Genomic DNA, 26,975 nt, shown 5'->3' on the forward strand with positions numbered 1-26,975 from the left:
TCGCGGCCGGGTACTGCATATCCTCCTCTTATTCAGATCAATTGAACGTGGATGTGCAGTACCTGGCCGCGGCCACTATCAGAGGATTGAGCAGCTCCGGAACTGAGCACTTCCGGCTGCCTGCTGCCGTCGCCGGCATGATGAACAGTTGATCGTGGGGGTGCGAGGTGTCGGACCCTGGCCAATCTGACATTGATGACCTATTCTAAGGATAAGTGTGACGCCCCTGGACTATCAGGTCGTCACAGGGTACTGCACAAACTGCCCTTCCGTGCAGTATTCCAAGTCCCTCCTGGTTCTGGGTCCCTATCTTATGGTGTTGCCTGCAACAGCATATCAAATCCTAGATACACACTGCACCACACCCACCAGATACACCAGTGGATGGCGTGAATGGAATACAGTCGCGCACCTGGGGGGTCAGGGAGGGGAGGTGAGGAGTGTAGAGAGTCGGTAGTGAGGAGAGTGAGTGAGAGGAGCTTGGGAGTGGTGGCTCCCAAGAGAAGCTGTCTAGGTTTCAGACGGTGGTCTGGACCTAGAGGAGTCGGACCCCCGGTCACAGGGGATTGCGACTAGGTACCTGGACCTGTCAAGGAGGACGGTCAGCAGCCTGGCACTGTCACCGGTCCGGGACCGAAGGCACGGCGGGGAACACGGACCCTAGGTCGGGGAGAAGCTTCAGGCAACTCAACAATTCACCTGAGGAAAACGGAACACTATAGGGTACGGGACCCGGACGTGCTCCCCTCAAGTAGCAGTGATACCCCAAGATTTGGTTTACTCGGTTGTAAGCGTCTGCTTATTGACTGAGTGAGTACCTGAGTGACCCCTGCATCCCACGACTTCCCACCTAGTCCCGGGGCCTTTCCCTACCCTTGGAGGACGACGACACTTGGAGGGACCCACTCCTTCACCCCGGATACTCCTAACGGCAGCGGCGGTACTCCAAATTACCGTACACCACGGGTGGCGTCACGAACTATACAGTGCTTACAAGTAGTATTCAACCCCCTGCAGATTTAGCAGGTTTGATAAGATGCAAATAAGTTAGAGCCTGCAAACTTCAAACAAGAGCGGGATTTATTAACAGATGCATAAATCTTACAAACCAACAAGTTATGTTGCTCAGTTAATTTTTAATACATTTTCAACATAAAAGTGTGGGTCAATTATTATTCAACCCCTAGGTTTAATATTTTGTGGAATAACCCTTGTTTGCAATTACAGCTAATAATCATCTTTTATAAGACCTGATCAGGCCGGCACAGGTCTCTGGAGTTATCTTGGCCCACTCCTCCATGCAGATCTTCTCCAAGTTATCTAGGTTCTTTGGGTGTCTCATGTGGACTTATCTTGAGCTCCTTCCACAAGTTTTCAATTGGGTTAAGGTCAGGAGACTGACTAGGCTACTGCAACACCTTGATTTTTTCCCTCTTGAACCAGGCCTTGGTTTTCTTGGCTGTGTGCTTTGGGTCGTTGTCTTGTTGGAAGATGAAATGACGACCCATCTTAAGATCCTTGATGGAGGAGCCGAGGTTCTTGGCCAAAATCTCTAGGTAGGCTGTGCTATCCATCTTCCCATGGATGCGGACCAGATGGCCAGGCCCCTTGGCTGAGAAACAGCCCCACAGCATGATGCTGCCACCACCATGCTTGACTGTAGGGATGGTATTCTTTGGGTCGTATGCAGTGCCATCCAGTCTCCAAACATCACGTGTGTGTTTGGCACCAAAGATCTCGATCTTGGTCTCATCAGACCAGAGAACCTTAAACCAGTCTGTCTCAGAGTCCTCCAAGTGATCATGAGCAAACTGTAGACGAGCCTTGACATGACGCTTTGAAAGTAAAGGTACCTTACGGGCTCGTCTGGAACGGAGACCATTGCGGTGGAGTATGTTACTTATGCTATTGACTGAAACCAATGTCCCCACTGCCATGAGATCTTCCCGGAGCTCCTTCCTTGTTGTCCTTGGGTTAGCCTTGACTCTTCGGACAATCCTATCCACGGCACGGGAGGAAACTTTCAAAGGCTGTCCAGGCCGTGGAAGGCTAACAGTAGTTCCATAAGCCTTCCACTTCCGGATGATGCTCCCAACAGTGGAGACAGGTAGGCCCAACTCCTTGGAAAGGGTTTTGTACCCCTTGCCAGCCTTGTGACCCTCCACGATCTTGTCTCTGATGGCCTTGGAATGCTCCTTTGTCTTTCCCATGTTGACCATGTATGAGTGCTGTTCACAAGTTTGGGGAGGGTCTTAATTAGTCAGAAAAGGCTGGAAAAAGAGATAATTAATCCAAACATGTGAAGCTCATTGTTCTTTGTGCCTGAAATACTTCTTAATACTTGTCACGGCCGGGCGGTCGGGCAGACCCAGGAGGTGGATCCACTGGACCGAACTCTAAGATGGTAGTAGGGAGTCCGGCAGCTGAAGCACTGATGGGCAGCAGAACAGTCCGTGCAAGTGAAGGCAGCGGAGGAGTCCCTGGGACCACGGAGTCACAGATGGTGGTCCTGGTGACGTAGCTCAGGTTCGGAAGCCGAGATGATATCAGGCGGGGTCCGGAACCTCTGGAGCGAGATGACGGGTCACCGCAGGGATCCGAGATGGTGCGGACTGTCAGCTGGCAGACGGACAGCGTGCGGGGTTCAGGATACGGCAGACTGGATGGCGAGGCAGGCACGGCTCTACAAAGAGAGATAGGTGAGTACAGACACATAAACACCAGGAGACCTGACTCCTAGCTCAGGGAACACGAAGATCAGGCCCCGCCCCCTTGGACAATGACCCCCTTTATACCCTGTACCTGTTCAACCTCATTTCCTGTTAATGGACGCTGGCCCTTTAAGAAAGGGTCAGTGACCGCGCGCGCGCCCTAATGCGCATGCGTGCCGCCCGGGTGCCAGAAGCCAGGGAAGGAGGCTGAGAGGAGGACGCAGGGGAGCCGGCCAGGTCCTGGGAAGCCGTCGGGCGCCGGGATCGGGGACCAGGGGGCCTGGGACGGACGGGATCCGGAGGCTGGAGAGCGGGGAGCGTGGCAGGTGAGCCGGGGAGCGGGGGTGAGGACCCGGGGAGCGTGACAGTACCCCCCCCCCCCACGCCCCCCACCCCGCAACCGGGACATGAAGGCACGGATAAGAGGAGTGCCCACGTTCTCCCTGGGCTCCCAGGATCTGTCCTCAGGACCATACCCTTCCCAGTCCACCAGGAAGAACTGCCGACCTCGTACGGTCTTCATGGCCACGATATCCCTTACCGCATAGATGTCATCCTCGGCAATAGGTGGAGGAGCCGGACTGGCAGCAGCGGAGAAGGGACCAAGGACAACCGGCTTGAGCAGGGAGACGTGGAATGAGTTGGGTATCCTCATCGTGGCCGGGAGCTGTAGCTTGTAGGAGACCTCATTGATCTTGTTGAGGACTTTAAACGGCCCAATGTAGCGAGGACCCAGCTTGTATGATGGTATCTTCAGGCGGACGTACTGGGAAGCAAGCCAGACGAGGTCTCCAGGAGAGAAACACGGAGGGTCCAGACGTTTCTTGTCTGCGTGTCTTTTCATCCGCAGGGAAGCACGCCCAAGGGACGCTTTGACAGAGTCCCAAATGTTTGCAAAGTCACGGGCTACTGTATCTGCAGCAGGGACATCCGAAGAGGGGGATACAGGCAATGGGATGGAAGGCTGAAGTCCGTATACAACATGGAAGGGAGAGCTGGAGGACGACTCACTGATGTGGTGGTTGTGAGAGAATTCAGCCCAAGGTAGAAGAGCGGACCAGTCGTCGTGATGGGCGTTAACATAGTGACGTAAGAAAGAGGTCAAGATTTGATTGACCCTCTCTACCTGGCCATTAGACTGAGGATGGTATGCAGATGAAAAGTCCAGAGTCACTCCCAGATGTTTACAGAGAGCCCTCCAGAAGCGGGAGGTGAACTGAGTTCCTCTGTCTGATACGATGTGTAAAGGAAAGCCATGCAAGCGGAAGATGTGTTGAATATAGGCGTCCGCGAGTTCTTGAGCAGAGGGCAGTCCAGCCATAGGAATGAAATGGGCCATTTTAGAGAACCGGTCCACCACGACCCATATGACTGTGTGTCCGGATGACAATGGCAAGTCCGTAATAAAGTCCATTGCTATGTGTTGCCACGGAACTGAGGGTATCGGTAGAGGCAGAAGACGGCCATAGGGCAGGTGTTTGGGCGTCTTGTTCCTGGCACAAGAGGAGCAGGCAGAGACAAAGGCGGCGACGTCCGTGCGAAGGGATGGCCACCAGTAATGGCGTACAATCGCACCCCATGTTCTCTTCTGGCCTGCATGGCCGGCTGTTTTCGAGGCATGACCCCAGTGTAACACTTTTAGCCTGTCGGTCTCCGAGACATAGGTCTTCCCGGGTGGTATCTGGGCCAGAGTGACAGGAGCCACCGGAACAATCTTGCTAGGAGAGATAATAGGTTGAGTAGTCTCTTCCTCCTGCTCCATGGGCATGAAAGACCTGGACAAGGCATCAGCGCGTACATTCTTGTCCGCGGGTCGGAAGTGGAGCTGGAAGTCAAACCTGGCAAAGAATAGGGACCACCTGGCTTGCCGTGGGTTCAGGCGCTGAGCGGACCGCAGGTATTCCAGGTTCTTGTGGTCCGTGTAGATAATCACGGGGTACACTGCTCCTTCCAGGAGGTAGCGCCACTCCTCCAGAGCCAGTTTGACCGCCAATAATTCTCGGTCACCGATGGTGTAATTACGTTCAGGTGCTGAGAAGCTCTTAGAAAAGAAACCGCAAGTCACCATCTTCCCGGAGGAGGATTTTTGCATGAGCACTGCTCCGGCTCCTGAGGAGGAGGCATCCACCTCCAAGGTGAACTGGCGGTTTAATTCCGGTCGGTGGAGTGCAGGAGAGGAGGCGAAGGCTCGCTTCAAAGAGCAAAACGCGGCGTCGGCCGCAGGTGACCAGTCCTTTGGATTAGCCTCCTTTTTGGTCAAAGCGGAGAGAGGAGCAGTCAGGGCGGAGAAGTGAGGGATAAACTGGCGGTAGTAGTTGGCGAATCCCAGGAACCGTTGGATTGCCTTCAGTCCAGAAGGGGGAGGCCAGTTGAGAATGGAGGAGACCTTCTTAGGATCCATCTGCAGCCCAGTACCCGAGATGATGTATCCCAGGAAAGGGAGAGAAGACTGCTCAAAGACGCACTTCTCATATTTGGCGTAGAGACGATTCTCTCTCAGTCTTTGTAGAACCAGCTTTACGTTCTCTCTGTGGGTCTGGAGGTCCGGAGAGAAGACAAGGATGTCATCCAGATAAACTACTACACAGAGGTAGAGGAGGTCCCGGAAAATGTCGTTCACCAGTTCTTGGAATACGGCAGGAGCGTTACACAGACCGAAGGGCATCACGCAGTATTCATAGTGCCCATCGCGAGTATTAAACGCGGTCTTCCATTCGTCCCCAGAGCGGATACGAACTAGGTTGTAGGCACCCCGAAGATCCAGTTTGGTGAACACACGGGCTCCTCTGAGCCGGTCGAACAATTCAGGGATGAGCGGTAGGGGGTACTTGTTCTTTATGGTGATCTGATTCAAGCCCCGGTAGTCAATACATGGGCGTAGGTCACCCTCTTTCTTCTTAACGAAGAAGAAGCCTGCTCCCGCAGGGGAGGAGGATCTCCGGATGAATCCCTTTGCCAGGCTCTCCGTGATGTAAGTGGACATGGCCCTGGTTTCGGCTGGAGACAACGGATATATCCGTCCTCGAGGTGGTGTTGTTCCTGGGAGCAGGTCGATGGCGCAATCGTAGGGACGGTGTGGCGGAAGCACCTCAGACTCCTTCTTGTCAAAAACGTCCGCGAAGGACCAATAGGCCGAGGGCAGTTCCGGTAGGTTCTCGGGAACCGGAGGACGTGGGATTGGTTGTAGGGACTTTAGACATCTCTCATGACAGGCAGAGCCCCAACGAGTGATTTCGCCAGTACCCCAGCTGACGGATGGTTCGTGTGTCCGCAACCAAGGAAGTCCCAGCAGGATTTGATGGGACATGTGTGGAAGGACGTAGAGGGCGATGTTCTCGGTGTGCAGAGCACCAATACGCAATTCCACCGGCTTGGTGATCCAGGAGATGGTATCAGAGAGGGGTCTCCCATCAACCGAGGCAATCACTAGGGGCTTATCAAGTGGAGTAACAGGCAGTTGGTACTTGTCCACCGTGGCCTGCTGGATAAAATTGCCTGCTGCTCCGGAGTCGAGGTATGCCTCAGCCGTGAAGCGCGTCTCTCCCGTTGACACTTGTACCGTCCACATAACCGGGTCTGAGAGAGTCCCAGCACCTAGGGTGGCCTCTCCTACCAACCCTAGGCTTTGGAGTTTCCCGGCCTTTCCGGACAGGAGCGTAAGAGATGTGTGCCCTCTCCGCAGTAAAAACAGAGGCCTTTGGCGAGCCGCTCTGCTCGACGTTGTTCAGACTGTCGTACTCGGTCAACCTGCATGGGCTCGTGTACAGGAATCCCAGCTGTTGATGACTGAGGCACAGAGGACTTCTGTGGAGGAGGGGAGTGCCGTACTGCACGTCTCTCACGATACTGCTCTTTGGAGCGCTCCTGAAAACGGATGTCCACTCGAGTGGCTAGGGCAATCAGGGCATCTAGGGTGGAGGGCACGTCACGACCCGCCAACTCATCTTTGATGCGACTCGAGAGTCCTTCCCAGAAGGCGGCTGTCAGGGCCTCATTATTCCACCCGAGTTCAGAAGCCAAAGTACGGAAACGGATGGCGTATTGGCCCACCGTCAGTGTTCCTTGACGTAGGCGGAGAAGGGATGAAGCGGACGCAGAGGCGCGTCCCGGCTCGTCAAAGGTGTTGCGAAAGGCCTGCAGGAACTCTTGGAGGTTCTTGGTCATGGGGTCCTCCTTCTCCCACAAGGGGTTCATCCACGCCAGCGCCTCGCCCTCCAGGTGAGACATTATAAAGGCGACCTTGGCTTGGTCAGAAGCGAACAGATGTGGCAGCTGCGTGAAATGAAGGGAACACTGGTTTATGAAGCCCCTGCAGGTCTTGGGATCTCCAGCATAACGAGGTGGTGACGCCAAACGGAGTCGGGAAGCCTCTGAAGAGGCTGCCACTGGTGCGGGAGCCATGGGTTGCCTAGCGGGGGACCTGGGTGCCGCAGGCGTCATTGATGCTTGTAACGTGTACAGGCGGGTGTCCACGGAGGTCAGAAATTGCAACATGCGGGTCTGGACTTCATGCTGACGTTGGAGTTCCTCTTGCAGGGCCGATAGTGCTGCAGCGGGATCCATGGCCTGATCTTACTGTCACGGCCGGGCGGTCGGGCAGACCCAGGAGGTGGATCCACTGGACCGAACTCTAAGATGGTAGTAGGGAGTCCGGCAGCTGAAGCACTGATGGGCAGCAGAACAGTCCGTGCAAGTGAAGGCAGCGGAGGAGTCCCTGGGACCACGGAGTCACAGATGGTGGTCCTGGTGACGTAGCTCAGGTTCGGAAGCCGAGATGATATCAGGCGGGGTCCGGAACCTCTGGAGCGAGATGACGGGTCACCGCAGGGATCCGAGATGGTGCGGACTGTCAGCTGGCAGACGGACAGCGTGCGGGGTTCAGGATACGGCAGACTGGATGGCGAGGCAGGCACGGCTCTACAAAGAGAGATAGGTGAGTACAGACACATAAACACCAGGAGACCTGACTCCTAGCTCAGGGAACACGAAGATCAGGCCCCGCCCCCTTGGACAATGACCCCCTTTATACCCTGTACCTGTTCAACCTCATTTCCTGTTAATGGACGCTGGCCCTTTAAGAAAGGGTCAGTGACCGCGCGCGCGCCCTAATGCGCATGCGTGCCGCCCGGGTGCCAGAAGCCAGGGAAGGAGGCTGAGAGGAGGACGCAGGGGAGCCGGCCAGGTCCTGGGAAGCCGTCGGGCGCCGGGATCGGGGACCAGGGGGCCTGGGACGGACGGGATCCGGAGGCTGGAGAGCGGGGAGCGTGGCAGGTGAGCCGGGGAGCGGGGGTGAGGACCCGGGGAGCGTGACAATACTTTAGGGGAACCAAACAGAATTCTGGTGGTTTGAGGGGTTGAATAATAAATGACCCTCTGAATAAACTTTTCTCAATTTAAAAAAAAAAAAAAAAAGAAATAACATTCTTTTTTGCTGCAGTGCATTTCAAACTTCCAGGCTGATCTACAGTCCAAATGTCACAATGCCAAGTTAATTCCGAATGTGTAAACCTGCTAAATCTGCAGGGGGTTGAATACTACTTGTAGGCACTGTATATCCCCTCTAAATACCCCCCCTCTTAATTCGAGTGTGGCCCCTAGCCCCCGGGTTCGTAGACCCTCGAGCCACGAATAATCACCCCCGGATCCGAGCGGTTCGACCGCTGCAGGGGCGACACATAAGCCATCAATGTAAAAGTAGGGGACAACCTCTTTAAGGAAAAACATTCCGGTATTTTCCTGAAGAGTCTTCCTATAACAAACACTCACTGGGTACGCTGATATCTATAAAACGCTGTGTCAACATACATATAGCAGCAAAGAGGAGTTGTACACAGCAGATAAAGGAAGAGAAGAGGGAGGAAGCGTCTATGTTCTCAGGGAGGGCAGAAAAAAGAGACTTTAATCCCAGACTGTTTTCCTGCAAATCTAATCTACTGAAGACTGCACCTCCCTGGATACATAGAGCTCACACCCAGGAGGTATTACTGCGAGTGACACCTTCATAAGAGAATAATCTGAATCTTGAGTCATGCTTTAAATTCCATATTAAATGAAAGAATGTAGAATGCAGACTGAAATTTAGAACAAATTTTTTAACCACTACCATGGAAAAATACTTCTTCATGTCAAAGGTGTGCAATACATTACATTACAAGACAGGTATGTTTTGTTTTATGTTTGCTGTCAGTGTTTTTGCATGACAACACACTGACATCACATTCTTTTTGTCTTTTTATGTGAATTTCTTTATTTTTCCTAAGTGATATCCTACTTAGCAGACCAAATTTGACCATTTATGTGAATGATTCAGTGAAAAAGAAACACAAAAAAACAGCAGACTGATAAAAATAATAAATAATGTTTATTTTTATATAGCGCTAATATATTCTGCAGTGCTTTACAAACATCAGCAACACTGTCCCCATTGGGGCTCACAATCTAAATTCCCTATCAGTACGGTCTTTGGAGTGTGGGAGGAAACTGAAGAATGCCTAGGAAATCCACATAAACACAGGGAGAACATACAAACTCCTTGCAGATGGTGTCCTAGGTGGGATTTGAACCAAGCACACCAGCGGTGCAAGGCTGCAGTGCTAACCACTGAGCCACCGTGCCACCATGACCTCCTGGTTACAACAGTGTGCTGTCTGTATTTCACTAGCTGATTGATAAAAAGCTTAGAAAAGCTCAATTTTTTTGCAGGCAAGAAAAGCAGTTGACACATGGATAGTAAAAATGGACAAAGTGATCAAAAATGGGTGACGCACGAATGGCAAAAATGGTCACAGAATTAAGATTGATGAAAGTCAATCTAGCAAACTGATGCAAAATGGTCCATAAAAAACCTTGCTTAAAGGCCCTGTGCGCACTTGCCGGTTTTTGCCGCGGATTTTTTGCGGATTTGCTGCATGTTTTGCTGCAGAAAATGTTCATAACATCTCTGCAGTGAATCACCAGCAAATCATATGGAAAAAAAAAATCCCGTGCGCACTAAGCGGAATTTGACAGCTGCATGTTTTGCTGCGGGATTCCCGCAGCAAAAACAATTGCATGTCACTTCTTTTCCGCACGTTGCTGCGGGATTTCACTACATTGACTCCAATGTAATCGTGAAATCCCGCAGGGAATAACGCAGGCAGCAAATTATGTGCGGTTCACTGCATTTTCCTGCGTTATTCCCTGCGGTATTTCGCGGTTTACCTGCGGTAATGTACATCGCTGCCTGCGGTTTGCAGGGAAGTGATGTCATTATGCCAGGAAGAGGAAGCCGTGCAGAGTAAACACACACACATCACACACATCACAGACACAGACATAGAACACAGACACAGACATATAGAATACACATAGAAAGCAAACGGAAATATAGAAAACAAAACACGTGGGTTCTGCCGTATTTTTACCTTCCAGCCGAGGTTAGCACACAGCGGCGGCCCGGTATTCTCAGGCTGGGGAGGGCGAGTGGCAGGGTTAATGTCAGCCGCAGCTGCCCCAGGACTGTCGCATGCATTATGCGACAGTCCCGGAGTGTCCCCGGCTCTTCTTGTTTCCGTGATGCAGTGGCAATCAAGGTAATGTAAGGAGTTAATGGCGGCGGATCGCCGCCACTAAGTCCAGGCTTGATCATGGCAGCGTCTATGAGACAGCTAACATGATCAACCCGTAAGTAAAGTGAAAAAACACACACTGAAAAATCCTTTATTTTAAATAAAACACAAAAAAGCTCCTGGTTCACCCGTTTATTAACCCCCCCGAAACACACAGCTCCGGCGTAATCTACGTCCTGCGATGCTTACATCCAGCCACGACTGACACAGACACAGGCTGAATGCAGCCTCGCAGCGAGACAGCAGAGGTAATTACAGGGCATCTCCCACGGCCGGTAATGTGAACACACTGCTGACTGTGAGAAATGCAGCGTGTGCTCAGAGGGACTCTGTCTATCTTTCTATCTATTCTTCTATCTGTCTATTTCTCTATCTATCTATCTCAGAATGAAATGACTTTTTTTTTTTTTTTCTTCAATGTGCTTTATTGCATTGAATGCAATAAAGCACATGTACCAAGCCGCACGCGGCAAAACCACGGCAATATCGCGAACAATACCGCGGTAAAACCGCAGCAAACCGCATGCAGTTTTCTGGTGCGGTTTGCCGTGGTTTTTTACCGCGGGTGCGGTAATCTTTCAATGACTGCGGAATTTTCTTGAGAAAATTCCATTTTCCAGTGTGCACAAAGCCTTACGCCTCTCTATGAATTTGGAGGTACATGGCAATATATTAAAGGCTTCATGTTCTTAGGGCCATTTCACACATCCGGCATTTCGCCGAATACCGGATATGGCTTGCATCCAGTACAGTAGATTAATTTACAGTGGAAGTGCAACACCATGTGGTTGCGTGCTTCATGCACAACTGCATTTATCCACATGGTGTCGTGCTTTCACTGTAAATGAATCTACTGTACAGCATGCGTGCCATATTTGGCATCCGTCGAAGTGACGGATTTGTGAAACGGGCCTTAGTTGTAGTCCTATCATGTCTGTGTGCATGAGAACTAATATAAAAGGCAAAGTTTATTTGTTAAAGGTTTTTGAGCATTTTAATATAAATACACATTTTGTCCTGATGTATACTATAGATGTTAAGGGCGCTTTACACGGTACAATATATCTTACGATGTGTCGGCGGGGTCACGTCGTAAGTGACGCACATCCAGCATGGTAAGTTACATTGTAGCGTGTAACAGATACGTGCAATTGCGATTGAAAGGTAAAACGTTCATCGCATGCACGTCTTTCAATTCCTAAAAATTGAACGTCAGGTTGTTCATCGTACCCGAGGTAGCACACATTGCAGTGTGTGACACCCCGGGAACGATGAACAGATTTTACCTGCGTCCCGCGGCTCCCGCCGGCAATGCGGAAGGAAGGAGGTGGGCGGGATGTTTACGTCCCGCTCATCTCCGCCCTTCCGCTTCTATTGGCCGGCTGCCGCGTGACGTCAATGTGACGCCGAACGTCCCTCCCACTCCAGGAAGTGGATGTTCGCCGCCCACATCGAGGTCGTATGGACGGGTAAGTACGTGTGACGGGAAATTTTCGCGTGTGCGACACGTTCAACAAATTGAACGTGCCGCACATACGATGGGGGCGGTTACGATTGCATACGATATTGTATGCTAAATCGTAACATGTACTGTTGTCCACAGATGCCGAAAAGGCGTTCGACCGGGTCGGCTGGATGTTTTTGAACGGGGTCCTAACCTCTCTGGGACTGGGGGGCAACATGCTCAGATGGATAGGATCTCTCTATAATTCACCGTCGGCCTGCATACGGGTTAACGGGGTGCTGTCAGATAGATTCCCAATAGCCAATGGCACGCGGCAGGGCTGTCCTCTCTCCCCATTAATCTTCATACTCACACTAGAACCCCTGCTGCGACACATTCGGACAAACTCAAGCATCAAAGGCCCCAAGATAGGTAGTGTGACCCATAAAATAGCGGCCTTTGCAGACGACCTATTATTTTTCATCACAGACCCAATCACATCGGTCCCTGCGCTAATGCAGGAATTTAAACGATACTCCACACTCTCGAACTTTAAGATCAACTTGTCTAAATCGGAGGCACTGAGCGTTAACCTCCCCATGGGAGTAGTTTCGCAGCTGCGGGGAGCCTTTGACTTTCAATGGGCCCCGCAGTATATGCGATATCTGGGGCTCAAATTGTCAGCAGATGTGAGCTCCTTATTCAAGTTGAACTTTACCCCTCTTCTCCAAAACATAAAAGAAGATTGTAAAACCTGGTCAAGGGGCACGTTCACATGGTTTGGACGGTCAGCGATTCTGAAGATGAATATCTTCCCAAGATTGCTGTATCTTCTTCAGACCCTGCCAATTGGGATACCCAAGTCTTTCTTTAGAGAAGTTTCGTATATGCAAACGAAGTTTCTGTGGGCAAACAAGCCGGCGAGGTTGGCACGGTCGCTGTTGTGCAGACCTAGAATCCGGGGTGGGCTGGGCCTCCCGGATCTCAAATCTTACTATGTAGCCACACATTTAGCCAGAGTGGTGGACTGGTGTAGGCACTCCAAGGCCAAACCCTGGGTGTCGGTGGAGCAGAGCTTCACTGATATTCCATTAGCGGCGCTCCCATGGGTGAATTCCCCACTTAGTACAGGACTTAGGACTCACCCCACGATTGGTGCTACGCTTTCCTGCTGCTCACAGGAGGGGGTCCGGAGATCTCTGATTCCTTTACCCTCCCCCCTTTCCCCGATCGTTGGCAACCCAGATTTCTCCCCGGGTCTTTCTGATCCGGTGTTTCGCCTATGGATCTCCAGAAATAGATTTCGGGCTTGCCAAATTGGGGTCGAGGGGCACTGGCCAACGGCCGAGGAACTCCGGAATTTCCGGGTTCCCGGACCGCTGGGCCCGTGGCGTTCCATGCAGCTTCGACATTTTCTGTGCTCTCTACCGGACTACAGTCAGTTTGATAGACCCCTTACGGATTTCGAGAAGCTATGTATGGAGGGGGGGACCCTTAGACACTCACTCTCCATCTCACACTCCATGCTGGTCAACTCCTCGGATCTGTCACCTCCTAGATTCCTCCTGCAGTGGGAATCTGACCTGGGCCTCACACTTTCGGCCACGCAGAGGAACAAGGTTCTGTCCATTACTCACAAAGCTTCCATCAGTTCAAAACTTCAAGAAGCCAATTATAAATGCATTTCCAGATGGTATAGGGTCCCAACAAAACTTCACAGGATGTTCCCCGCGGTAGATCCGGGGTGTTGGAGATGTGGCACAGGGGAGGGAAGCTTCCTACACACTTTCTGGGAATGCCCGGGGCTACAGCAGTTTTGGGAGGGGGTACGGGGAGTGATCAGGCATGTGACTGGATACACGCAGACCCTGGGCCCGGAACTCTTCCTGCTCCAACTATCTGAGTCCTCTGTCCGTGCGTACAAAGGGTCTCTGTTAAGTTTTCTGGTGATGGCCGCTAGGACGTGCATTCCTCTGAGATGGAGATCCCCCTCCCCGCCGACATTATCGATGTGGGCAAGTAGGGTAAACGAACTGCTGTATATGGAGGACCTGACAGCGTCTGTCCACGATAGACATGAGGCTTTTTACAAGACTTGGTTCCCATGGATCGAGTTTAAATATTCTAACGAATACGGCACATGGATCCCCCCAGATTGAAGGGGGGACCCGTGGACGCCGTGGGAAGAAGTTACTCTGAGAGGGTGGATCCCTGCTTTGTGTTTGTTCGTGTCCCAGTGTATTCCCCTTCCCCACCTCGTTCCCCCTATGTTCCCCCTTTTCCTCCCATTTCTCGCTAAATCTTTCTTGTCTGACTCGTGTTTTTTTTTTTTTTTTTTTTTTTTTTTTTCTCTCTCGCCTTGCTTTTCCTCTTTTTTGTTTTTATTTTCTTCTCTTCTTAAACTGGTATTCCCGCTATATAAAACTTTTGGTAAACATGGAAAGGTCTCATTGTTGAAAATTTTCTCGTGTCGCAGCTACTCTGTTATATATTGTCATGTACTGGTTGGGAATTGTATCGTAATTGACTCAGATTGGTGTGATTCCATGTTTATTGTTAAATAAAGAATTTTAAAAAAAAAAAAAAAAATCGTAACATGTAAAGCAGGCTTTAGACAAAACATTATGATATATACATAAAAAAAAAGTTATTAAAGGACCCAAAAGTGACCGAAAATAAGCTTTTAAATAATTGAAAATGTGACTGGAGGCTGTCGCAGCTCTGTACAAACTTTTGACAATCCAGTTTATATCTTGTTTTACCTAAAATGATTTGCATTCTTCTATGTGCAATGTATCTCTATGGTTTACATTTTGTTTATTGATGTCAAGTTAAATAAAGAATTATAAAAAAAAAAAAAAGAAAATGTGAAATAACGCAGCAAAAATTCAATAAAAATATTTTTACAACTACCATTTTTATTAAAATCTAATAAATGGTTCCCATATATACATAAAACTAATCAAGATAATTAGAAAAGCGCACCCAACTACTGATATAAATATAGCATAAACATATAGATTTGGGTGCTTAGTATCCATCAATTTCACGACTTGTATAATTCCAAAAGGTGCTAGATTTGACCTAGCGCACCAGTCAGACTACCCATAATTTACATGAAACTGTATGTATTTAGGGTATGTGTGTTAAGAGAAATCAAAGTTATGGTTGATCTACTTCTAAGAGATATTCAAATAGAAGGGACAAAAGAATGTGTATAGATTTGTACTTATCAAACACCTGTTTCAGGGATGTGACTATGACCTTGGATTTGTACACAACTTGTGTTACTAATGTCTGTAAGATAAGCAGGCGGATTCAGGGGAGACAGTTCAAGATGGCGTCTTCACGTCAAGTATCTTTTGTATGATCACTAACATTCCGAGAAGTTAATTAGGCAATTAGATTTTAACCAATACTAAATAGACAAGTATATCTGAGTTACTATTGTATTCTAAAGACCCCGTCATACATAGCGATGTCATTAGCGAGATTGCTGAAACGTCACAGGTTTTGTGACGCAACAGAAACCTCGCTAGTGATCTCGCTACATGTGACACATAGCAGCGACCGCTCCCCCGCTGTGATATCGCCGATCGTACCTGAACGTCCTGGTTCATTTTTTGATTGTTGGTGTCCCGCTGGGTGTTTGACGCCATAACAATGACGAGCGACCTCATTGGCGACTCAGAACTCAGCGACGCGGGCATGTCTATGCCTCTATCGAGGTCTGAGTCGTCAGAATAGCTGCTGTGTGACAGGGTCCCAACGACCGCCGAGGTCATTATGCGGATCATCGTATTGTTGCTGCATCGTTAAATAGATCTGCCTGTTTGCCAGCTCACTAGCGACCATGTAGCGGCGTACCAACGATCCTGACCAGGTCGTATCGTTGTCGGTATTGCTGGAACGTTGCTAAGTGTAACGGGACCCTAAGTGTGTAAAAGGACTTTTGATGTATTATTTGTCAGACAACAGCTTGACGACCTTGTAGTGTGTATGTTATTGTTTCGTTGCCAGCAATAATAAATGTCTGCCTACATTTGAACTCAGATGTCCATGTGCCTCCATTGATCGATCCATAGATTCTCCAGTGACAATGTGAACACAGAGTTTTTTGAGTTTTTGAGACAGGACCACTCCCCCCAACCCCCCTTCCCACACACACAAAACAAAACCAACCTGAAAAATCTATCTAACTGCTTAAAATACTCTATATTTATATTGTAAAACCCACTTTGCTATTTATATGTTCAGCCGTTCAAGCATTTTTTTCCCACTTTAGGTTTTGAAAAATGCCTGATAAGTAAAAAGGAAAATGCAAGTGACTTCTTTTTTGGAATCTGCTACAAAATAGGAACTGTCTAATCCAAAGGCTGAAGAAAACAGTTCAGGAAAGAAAAATGTCTTCCAAAAATGCTTCAATAACTTCAAAACCGTCCATGGAATAATAATAAAAAAAAAATCCCCAAAGAGAGAGAATTGCTTGAGCCGTTTCCACTAGAAAATGTGTATTTTTTGACCACTTAAAACAAAATTGTCTGTAAAGGCCCTAATTATTTCAATGCATTAAATTATTGCAAAGTTAAAAGATGCATTCTTTATTATTTACGGTACTCAGTCTGTAATAGCACAATTACAGTTACCAAGATATACATAAAGAGCAGGTGAAATGAGTATTGAATACGCCATCAAATTCTTAAGTACATTTCTAAAGGTGCTTTTGACATTAAATTCGCACCAGATGTGGTTAACAACCCATGCAATCCATACAGGCAAAGAAATCAAACCATAAATGTTCATAAATGAATGTTAAGTTATGTGCAATAATGTGATATGACATAGGGGAAAAAGTAGTGAACAGGTGAAGAAAAAGAGGTGCAAAAAGCCATGGAAAGTCCTGACACCAGCTAAAATCTATCAGTAATTAGAAAGCAATCCTGCTTAGTGAAAAATAATATCAGCTGGTTCAACTGATGGCCTATGAAAAGGTGTCTCATTACCAAGGTGCCACACAAGAAACATTTCATAATGGGTAAAACCAATGAGCTGTCTCAAGACCTTTGAAACCTTACTGTTGGAAAACATACTGAGGGCATTGGTTACAGGAGAATTTCTAAACTACTGAAAGACAATGATCGCAAACAAGGAAACTCTCAATTTATTTCAGAGAATGAAACTAAAGCTACCAGAATTGCCCAAACACCTGACCTGAATCCAATAGAAAATGTATGGAAGGAACTAATGCTCAAAGATCATTGACTGAGCCCATGAGACCTTCAGGATTGAAGCGTATTTATGTGGAAAAATGGACCCAAATCACATCTGAGCAATGCAGGCCTCTAGTTTCTAGAGGAGAAACTGTCATAACCAACAAAGGCTTTTTTTTTTACAAATTATTAAATAAATTTTAGTAAGCATGTCAAATACTTTTTCCCTCTGCCATCACAAAATTTATGTACATTTATGATTTGTTTTCTTTGCCTGTGTGGATTGGATGGGTTGTTATCTGGCAAGAAATTTATGTCAATAGAACTTTTAGAAATATATTTACTGAGAAATTTGGTGACATGTTCAATAATTATTACACTCTCACACACACACACACACACACACACACACACACACACACACACACACACACACACACACACACACACATTATACGTATTTACATAATTTTGCAATATAGTGCCAGAAACTAATAGTTGGACAGAATTTTATGCATTTCAATATTTTTAAAAAAATACATGCTAAGCTTTACCCATACGAGTTATGAGCTTACTGCGTATCATTTATACAGTTAGATGGGCTATTCTCAAGTTGTCTCTTGAGCAGCTCTGAGCTATGCAGTCTCTTCTTACTTCCTGGTTGCTTGCGGGGGCAGGTGCTCATCCTTAAGTGACAGATCTGGTGAACAGCTTCATTCAACTACTACACATTACCAGTCTGTCAGTGTTTTTCTGAGTCACTATATTTACATATATAGATAACAGGGACTCTGAACAAGCTCACAGCTCAAGACAGTGAGAGCCTTAATTAGAAATGATTTTGAAACAGCTAAAGCAATGGATACCATGTTAGGTGATCCACCAAGGGATTATGCAGGACTGATAAGAGTCATGAGCTGAGTGGACAGATACGAGTAACAGCTATATAAAAATCAATGTACGGGAGACAGGTGGCTGGGATGCTAGGAGTTAACCCCCTCACCTGAAAATGAACTGCTGCAAACTCTTGGCGAGTGTCTGAGCAGGCACTTGTGGCCAAGCTACAATGAATCTAGCTGTATGCTATGAAAGATAAAAGCTGTTGTTGCAGGAAAATGTGGAAAAAAAAATCTATAAAATGGATTTTAACAATCACTCTTTTTCTGATAACACATGGCCTTTAAATTTATTTACAGGTAAACGTGAGATTCATATTAAGGGGTTTTATGGGATATTTAATAAGTTGACCAAGAGTAGGGAATGTTATAAAATAAAGAAATAAACTTTATTTAATGTTTCAGTCCTGTACCCCTCCATTGCCACAATCCTTGTATCCTGGCATTGTCCATCATTTTTGCAATCATCACTGGCCTCAGCAGTGAAATTTGCATATGCACCATGTGACAGCTGATGCCAGTAATTGGCTGCAGTGGTCATATGAATGATGGACTGCAGGACCAATGTAGAGCTCTGAAGCAGATGGCTGTTCAGGGGGGTAAATATTGCTTGTTTGTTTTATTTTTTTATTAAATTATATTCTCTTGCTCAACTTTTGAAAAATCCTAGAAAAGTCCTTTAAAAAGTGGTTGCCCCATAAACCACATTACGTACCTATCTACAGTAAGAATGACAGATGAGTGATCCTTGGTGGTGCAACTGGTAGGACCCCAACTAAGGCCGGAGTTCCAGTTGTGTATGACTTGCGCGAGTCTCGCATCGCATCACCCGGCACGGCTGCAAACTCTCCTGACTGGACCGTGTCAGCTGAATGTATTTCTATGCAGCTGAGACGCTCGTGTCCGGAGAGCGTCAGGTCGTGCTGGGTGATGCGATGTGAGACTCGCGCGAATCATAAGCAAGTGGAACTCTGGCCTAAGGGTACATTCAGACGGCTGTATAAATGGGATTGAGATCGAATGTCAATGTTCGGACTGGCCTCTGCTCTCTCGTCCCGAGTGTGAAAGAAATATATAAAGCAGTTACACTTGTGATGGGAATACCCGGCCAGTCTGTGTATTGTGGTCAGACTTATACGACCTCTATCTATGCCCTAATCTTGAGAACTGGAGCACTGGAGGCTTTTGGAGTCAGAATCTCAGCAATAATACATTTATCAACTATCCTGTGGATTGGTAATAAATATTGTTAATGGACAATTCCTTTAAGTCTTGTAATCAACTTTAACTTAAAGCACATAAATAAGGCCACCTAATGACAGCTATTTTATTGTAAACTATATAACATTGCGCATTATATTCTTAAAAAATAAAAACCCTTTGTACTAATAATATAATGATGACATGATAGGAGTAACAGCGATTCTTAGTGAGTTATTGTCACGTCATAGTGTTCGTATTGCACTCCCTCTGGTTGGATGTTTGGTACATTATAATAATCTTCAGTTCTTTCCTCATTGATCGTCTGAACATCGGCGTACACGTTCTCATTGCCTAGGACTATATCCAGTGTGCAGCGATGCAGGAATATGTACTGAGCCTAGAAAGGGGACATAATTATATGTTGACCATGAGAACAAAACAATGGGTTTCTCTAGTTTCATGCAAATAAAAGCTTATTTGCTGTACAAATGAAAAGTTCTACAACTTTCTAATGTATTTTGTGCACCAATGTTTCACCATTTTCAAAACACAGGTTTGCGGTCAGCAAAAACACAAATTTTGCAGAGATATCATTGTGTTTTTACGTTTATTTTTCACCTGCATTTTTGGACTGCAATGATTGCTATAGATATATATATGATGGATATAGATAGATAGAGACAGACAGACATACAGACATATACTTGCACAACCACCCCGACATATAATGACATTGTACCACATGCAATTTATTGAACAACTTTTTATGATTAAATAAATTAATTTAAAAAAAAAAAAGCAAAGTGGGGTCACGCCAAGTTTTGTAACAAAAAAAAAAATTAAATCAGACAGATGGGGGCTGATATTATTTGGCATGGAAGGTCCATGGCTATTTGACCCTTCCCAGCCTAAAAATATCAGCCCAAAATAGCCCCAGAAATGGTGCATGACAATAGATGCTCCAATTCTGGCTCTTTGCCTCGGCTTTCCTGATTGTCCTGGTGCAGTGGCAATCAGGGTAATGGTCGCAGCTTATAGGGCAAAAAACTGGTGACAGCTTCCTTTTAAAGAGGTTCTTCAAGAATGTAACAAAATCGCCCCAGTCACATAATTCAAACAGCAGCCCATTGTAGTAATTTGTCAGGATGGGCTGAAAAAGCCCAGCTCCCAAGACCTGTTTCAACTGGCAAAAGACACGTATCTTAAGTATATATACCTTTGTACACCAAGGAGAAGGAATGAGATATCAGAAGAAATAAATCTTCTCTGAGGACTGAGGCAGAAGAAAAAATCCTTTGTGCTCAGCCAGGAGAAGATTTATTTCTTCTCTTAGCATAGCATTTCTCTGGCAATGTCAGTAAGTGGGATTACATTACAGCTCCTCTGGCAGTTGAGACGGAGATCTCTGGAGCTGTTTTCCTTCAGACTACAGCCAACTCCAAGACGTGACTAGGATGAGTTGCCATTTCAATTAAGTGATTCGGGCTTTATTATTATACACTCGGAAAACACCTTTAAGAACTGTACATGTTGGTGCTGCTATATGCAGAGAAGACGAGATGGTTGATGATATTTGGTGGGGCTGCACCAAGTCACACATTGCTTGACTGATATGGCAATGAAAGAGAAATAGATCTATCTATCTATCTATATATATATATATATATATATATATATATATATATACAATAGATATAAGGGTGAAGTAGGGCTAGCACTGTGTAAGTGGTTTACTGAGCGAGATATGCTGTAATCAGTTTAGGCCACTGTTGGGCCGGATTTGCCTCCTAAATTTACACATTTACAGCCATCCAGCTCCTGATGTGTTTGAGAATCAAAATATCATACAATTATTATAAGTTTACAATATCTGATGATCGTGCACAAACCCTGACAGCTATATACTAACGTTACGGCACCAAAACCATTCGCCTCCTATTGAAAGTGAACAATGCCGGACAACCTACTTAAAGAAACTTTTGTTAACGCTTTTAACCTTTTAGTTGTAGACATTCCACTAAAACTTACCACTGTTTGCACCATTAAGGGCCGATGTAAATGCATTTTATGGACTGTTCCACAAACGTCGATCTTTTTATCACTTTCCACCTGATTAATAATACTATCAAGAGCTATGAAGATCCCACATCTCCCAGAGCCGGTCCTAAAGGGAAGTCATATATCATATCATACGCGGCAACATGTCAATGCAGAGATATTTATAAAAATAATCCCTAATATACCGTAATATATATTCATATTATATTGTCTGTGTGGGGGGAGTGTCCAGCACTAGAGACATTCATCTGCGGCCATTGAAACAGCGCCGGTGGAGTTCTGGAGCGGGGTAAAAACTGTGAGGGTGCTCAGCCAAATAGAACATTTAAACCATGTAAAAGTGCAAATGAAAAGTTGTCAGTCACCAATGTACTTGACATGTTATCCTTTATTTCATATGGTAAAAGTGAATCGGAGGGGAGAGGGGGATGAGAGTAGAAGGTGGATGATGGCGGACTGTTTTGCACAGACAGTCGCTCTAATATGGGTCCAGTAGAAGTGTTACTGTCTGCGCAATACGGACGCCGTCGTCTATATTCCTATCATATATTACCTATTATATTGTATCCCTATTACCTCTTGGAATTAGGAAGTAACTGAATTCCTGTTATTTTAGCAGCTGTGGGGATGTAATCACAGTCACCCAGGTTTTATAGAAATACTTTGCTCCTGCTCGCTTCATTCCTTCTCTCTATGACTACTGCTGTTGATTTGCAATGGATTTAATGTAGTGCCTTAACTACGGGGGCTTGAGACCGAAAACTTGTGTATAGGAAACAAAGTTTTTTTGTTCATTTCTCCTACCTTCAAAAACCCCTTACGGTTTTTGAACGTTTCTACCCCAATTTACCATTGGCTGCGGCCTAGTTATATTATTGAAATCAATCTTTCCACTCTACTCTCAAGATCACATCTAACCACATGTGCACTGGACCCGCTCCCATCGTACCTCATCCCCAACATCACCGCAGTCCTCATCCCAGCCCTAACCCATCTCTTCAACCTATCACTAACAAGTGGTGTATTCCCTTCATGCTTTAAACATGCCTCCATTACACCCATCCTCAAAAAGCCCTCCCTTAACCCATCCTCTGTGTCAAACTATCGCCCCATATCCCTTCTCCCCTATACCTCAAAACTACTGGAACAGCATGTCCATCTTGAACTGTCCTCATACTTCTCATCCTGATCCCTCTTTGACCAGCTACAATCTGGCTTCCGACCACATCCCTCTACTGAAACTGCCCTAACCAAAGTCACCAATGATCTACTAACCGCCAAAGCCAAGCGACACTACTCTATCCTACTCCTCCTGAACCTGTCCTCTGCGTTCAACACAGTAGACCATTCCCTCCTACTACAGATTCTCTCATCTCTTGGCATCAAAGACTTGGCCCTATCTTGGATCTCCTCATACCTAACCGACCGAACTTTCAGCGTCTCCCATTCTCACACCACTTCCTCATCTCGCTCCCTATCTGTCGGTGTCCCCCAAGCCTCAGTTCTTGGACCCCTGCTGTTCTCCATCTACACTTTCGGCCTGGGACAGCTCATAGAGTCCCACGGCTTTCAGTATCATCTCTATGCCGATGACACACAGATCTACCTCTCTGGACCTGACATTACCTCTCTACTAACCAAAATTCCACAATGTCTGTCTGCTATTTCATCCTTCTTCTCTGCGCGATTCCTAAAACTTAACATGGACAAAACAGAGTTCATTGTCTTTCCTCCTCCTCACTCATCTCCTCCAACAAGCCTTTCCATCAAACTTGATGGTTGCTCACTCTCCCCAATCTCACAAGCTCGTTGCCTTGCAGTAACCCTCAACTCTGCTCTATCCTTCAAGCCACACATCCAAGCCCTCTTCACCTCATGTAGACTACAACTCAAAAATATCTCCCGGATCCGTGCTTTCCTTAACCAAGAATCATCAAATCAAAAACATTAGTGCATGCCCTCATCATCTCCCGCCTCGACTACTGCAACCTCCTGCTCTCTGGCCTCCCATCCAACACTCTTGCACCCCTCCAATCTATCCTAAACTCTGCGGCCCACTTAATCCACCTCTCCCCTTGCTATTCCCCAGCCTCGCCACTCTGCCAATCCCTCCACTGGCTTCCCATCGCCCAACGACTCCAGTTCAAAACATTAACCATGACATACAAAGCCATCCACAACCTGTCTCCTCCTTACATCTGTGACCTAGTCTCCTGGTACCTACCTGCACGCAACCTCAGATCCTCACAAGATCTCCTTCTCTACTCCTCTCTTATCTCCTCTTCCCACAATCGCGTACAAGATTTCTCCCGTGCCTCCCCCATAATCTGGACGCTCTACCTCAGCATATCATACTCTCCCCTACTGTGGAAAGCTTCAAGAGGAACCTCAAGACCCACCTCTTCCAACAAGCCTACAACCTACAATAGCCCTAAGTCCAGTACACCACTGCGCAACCGGCTCTGTCCTCTCCTATTGTACCATCACCTATTCCCTGTAGACTGTGAGCCCTCGCGGGCAGGGTCCTCTCTCCTCCTATACCAGTCTGTTTTGTACTGTTAATGATTGTTGTACGTATACCCTTTTTCACTTGTAAAGCGCCATGGAATAAATGGTGCTATAATAAATAATAATAATAATAATAATAATATATCATTCCTCCTACCTGCAATGGACCAAAGTGGGGGATTTAGAAGATTTTTTTTTCTTGTATTGCTGGACCTCACGGACAAACTGTATTGGCACTTCTCTATCATCCATATTATGATCCTCTGGCCATTCAGTGAAATGGAACTGTCTTACCCGATGACTCTCGTTCTTAATCTGAGATGGAAAAACACAGTATATTTCATATTACAGAATATACAATATAAACTGATTATAACTTAGTAACCGTCACTAGCAATATATGAAGATTGTGAGTCTGTGGGTTGAAGTTCCAGGGACACGCACAAAACAAGAACAAAATGACAATATATGAAAATGTTGTGCACTTACATTTGTCACCATAAAGTCTCTGATAGTCCAACTGTTCTGGATGTTTTCAGACATGAACGTTGCTGTGATGTTACCAAATGTTTTGGCTTCTGGTTTTGGCCAATATTCTTCACCTTTTCCCTAGCGCATATATAAATGGGAGCATGTCTTTGTAAGTTTTTGTTATTACACAAATGCATGATAAATAAAGTAACTATGACAAACTATCACTAGGTGTCACCAGATGCAACTAGTGATGGGGAAGTCAAACAAACCGGAGGTCAGGAGCCGGGAGGTCTTGTATGGATCACAGGGATGAAGCAAAGCCGAGGTCAGAGCACAAGCTGGATGTCAGAAGCCAGGAAGTCATGTAAGGTAGACTGGGAAAAAGCGGAGCCGAGGTCAGGGTACAAGCTGGACATCAGTAGCCCGGGAACAACGTCAGAGTCAGGGACACGGGAGGAGAGGAGTAATGACAGGTCCAGGGTAAGAGAACAAGATCAAAGCACAAACGGGAGCCAGAGCACTTACTGCAGACAGGAACTACGACTGGCGACATTCCAGGTGAGGTCCATTCCAGAGCACCACGGATCAGAACCATGACATTAACGTAGCAAAAAGTCTCCTAAAGTTTTGTGTTTACTATGACTTTGCAGACCTGCTCATCTCCATGTAAGGAGAAGGGGGAGTACGAGGGAGAGACCGCACAGGGGGAGAAGAGAGCACAGGGGGAGAAGAATGAGCATGGGCGAGAGACGGCATAGGGGGAGAAGAGAGAGCAAGGGGGAGAAGAGAGAGCACAGGAGGAGAAGAGAGAGCATGGGTAGAAGATAGAGCAATGGGGAGAAGAGAGAGCACAGAGGGAGAAGAGAGAGGACAGGGAAAGACTACACAAGGGAAGAGACCACACAGGGGGAGAAGAGAGAGCACATAGGGAGAAGAGAGCGTATGGTGGAGAGACCTATAGGAGGAGAAGAGAGAGCAAGGGGGAGAAGAGAGAGGACAGGGAGAGACCACACAAAGGGAGAGATCACACAGGGGGAGAAAAGAGAGCACGAGGGAGAAGATAGAGCACAGGTTAGTTACCGGACAGGGGAGAGACAGAGAGCACAGAGGAGACATTGTACAGGGGGAGAAGAGAGAGCACAGGGGAATGAGAGAGTGCACAGAGGAGACACTGCACAAGGGGAGAAGAGAGTGCATAAGGGGAGAAGAGAGAGAGCATGAGGGGGATTATATTTACAGGAATTGTATTGTTTTTTAGAACATATATATATAAATATATGTATGTTCACCCACTGGGTGAAAGAGTGCCAGTGGGCCCCTTTAACACTATATATATATATATAATTTGTGTTAAAGGACTCTTTCACCCAGGGCCCACACGAAAACCTGGAAACAATTGAACCTGTGATTGGCTGCAGCACTCGCGCACTATAGAAGTGATGTGACTGCTGCAGCCTGTCAATAAAGATCGGAAGCCTATGAAGTGAAAAAAAAATCCCTGAAAACTCCTTCAACTATTTAGATACATTTAAAGGGAACCTCTAAATATCACAATTTACGGTGTATGTTAATACAGCGCTTAAAAAATGTGCATTCTTATATTTTTCTATGAAATGTGCTAATATTGTGCAAAAAGAACAATAAAATAAAAGTTATACATATTTGATATCACAAAAATAGATGTTGAGACTAAGGGCCACTTTGAGCCAGAAACGTGTTACCTATACCTGTCTTGTATCAGTTTTTATTTTTTAATCCACCTACCTTCTTGTTTTTATGCCTTTATGCATTGAATAAAATTGAAAATATTTTTTTTTACAGATTTCTACTTTTGGATATTTGATATCACCATACGTGCACTGGCCCATTCAATAAAGGTAACTTTTTTTCTGCCACAATGGGAAGGACATAAACTAAAGAAAAGCCTTCATAGAGCGGCATTGTTTGAAGGATAAACAAGTAATTGGCTCTTGAAATGTAGCAATGGACAAAATTATTGAAAAAAAAAAAATTGCTTTGTCCTCATGATCCAAAATAGGCTGGTACCTGACTATATCACTGTACCTGGTAATTGTCTGTGCTATGAGACAACATTACAATAGTGGTAATGCGCTTCTCCCAAATCATATACCAGAAGTCTTTCATAGTCCCGGGCAATGGGTGGGGAGCAGCAATAAATTCTTTCTTAGACCTGTATCCCTGAAGAAGGAGAATAGAAAATAAATGTTAATGCGTGTGTGAGGGATGAACAAATTCACTGAAATATTGCATTTTTGGTTTTAATTAATGACCCAGGAAGGTTGACAGGTGGAGTTCTAGAGGGTACAGAGGTAGAGGTTACACTCAGACCCTGGTTACGAAGGATCCTTCTGCCATGCAATGAGATTCCTGTATTAAATGTGGCATATGGTGGGTGCGGGCGCTTCCAAATTTTGCATTGGGGTCCAAAATCTTTAAAAGGGATTGTCTACTACTTGGACAACTCCTTCTTAATCAATATATATTCCACCATATGATATAATAACGTTTAGACTCACCTCTCACTTCTTCTGGATGTCAGTTGTATCCAAAGCAGGTTAATAGGAAATAGCGGTTGATTAGTTCCAGGAAATGCGTGATATTATGTCACGTGAGCAAAGGAGACCAGATGTCGATGACGCAGTAACTGCGCTAGCAACGGAGACGAGTACGTATAACCGTTATTATCTTATATGGGGGAAACATATTGACTGATAAGGGGTTGTCCAAGTGTTGCGGGCGGGGGACAGACGGGGCTGCTCGAGACGCTTGGATCCGGGGTCGTTGCAATGGCTCGTGGGGGAGCCAGATCCGGGCCTGAGCACCCGTCTGTCGCCCACAAGTGA

Source organism: Anomaloglossus baeobatrachus, chromosome 10 (assembly GCF_048569485.1).
Source record: "Anomaloglossus baeobatrachus isolate aAnoBae1 chromosome 10, aAnoBae1.hap1, whole genome shotgun sequence".
Lineage (NCBI taxonomy): Eukaryota > Metazoa > Chordata > Amphibia > Anura > Aromobatidae > Anomaloglossus > Anomaloglossus baeobatrachus.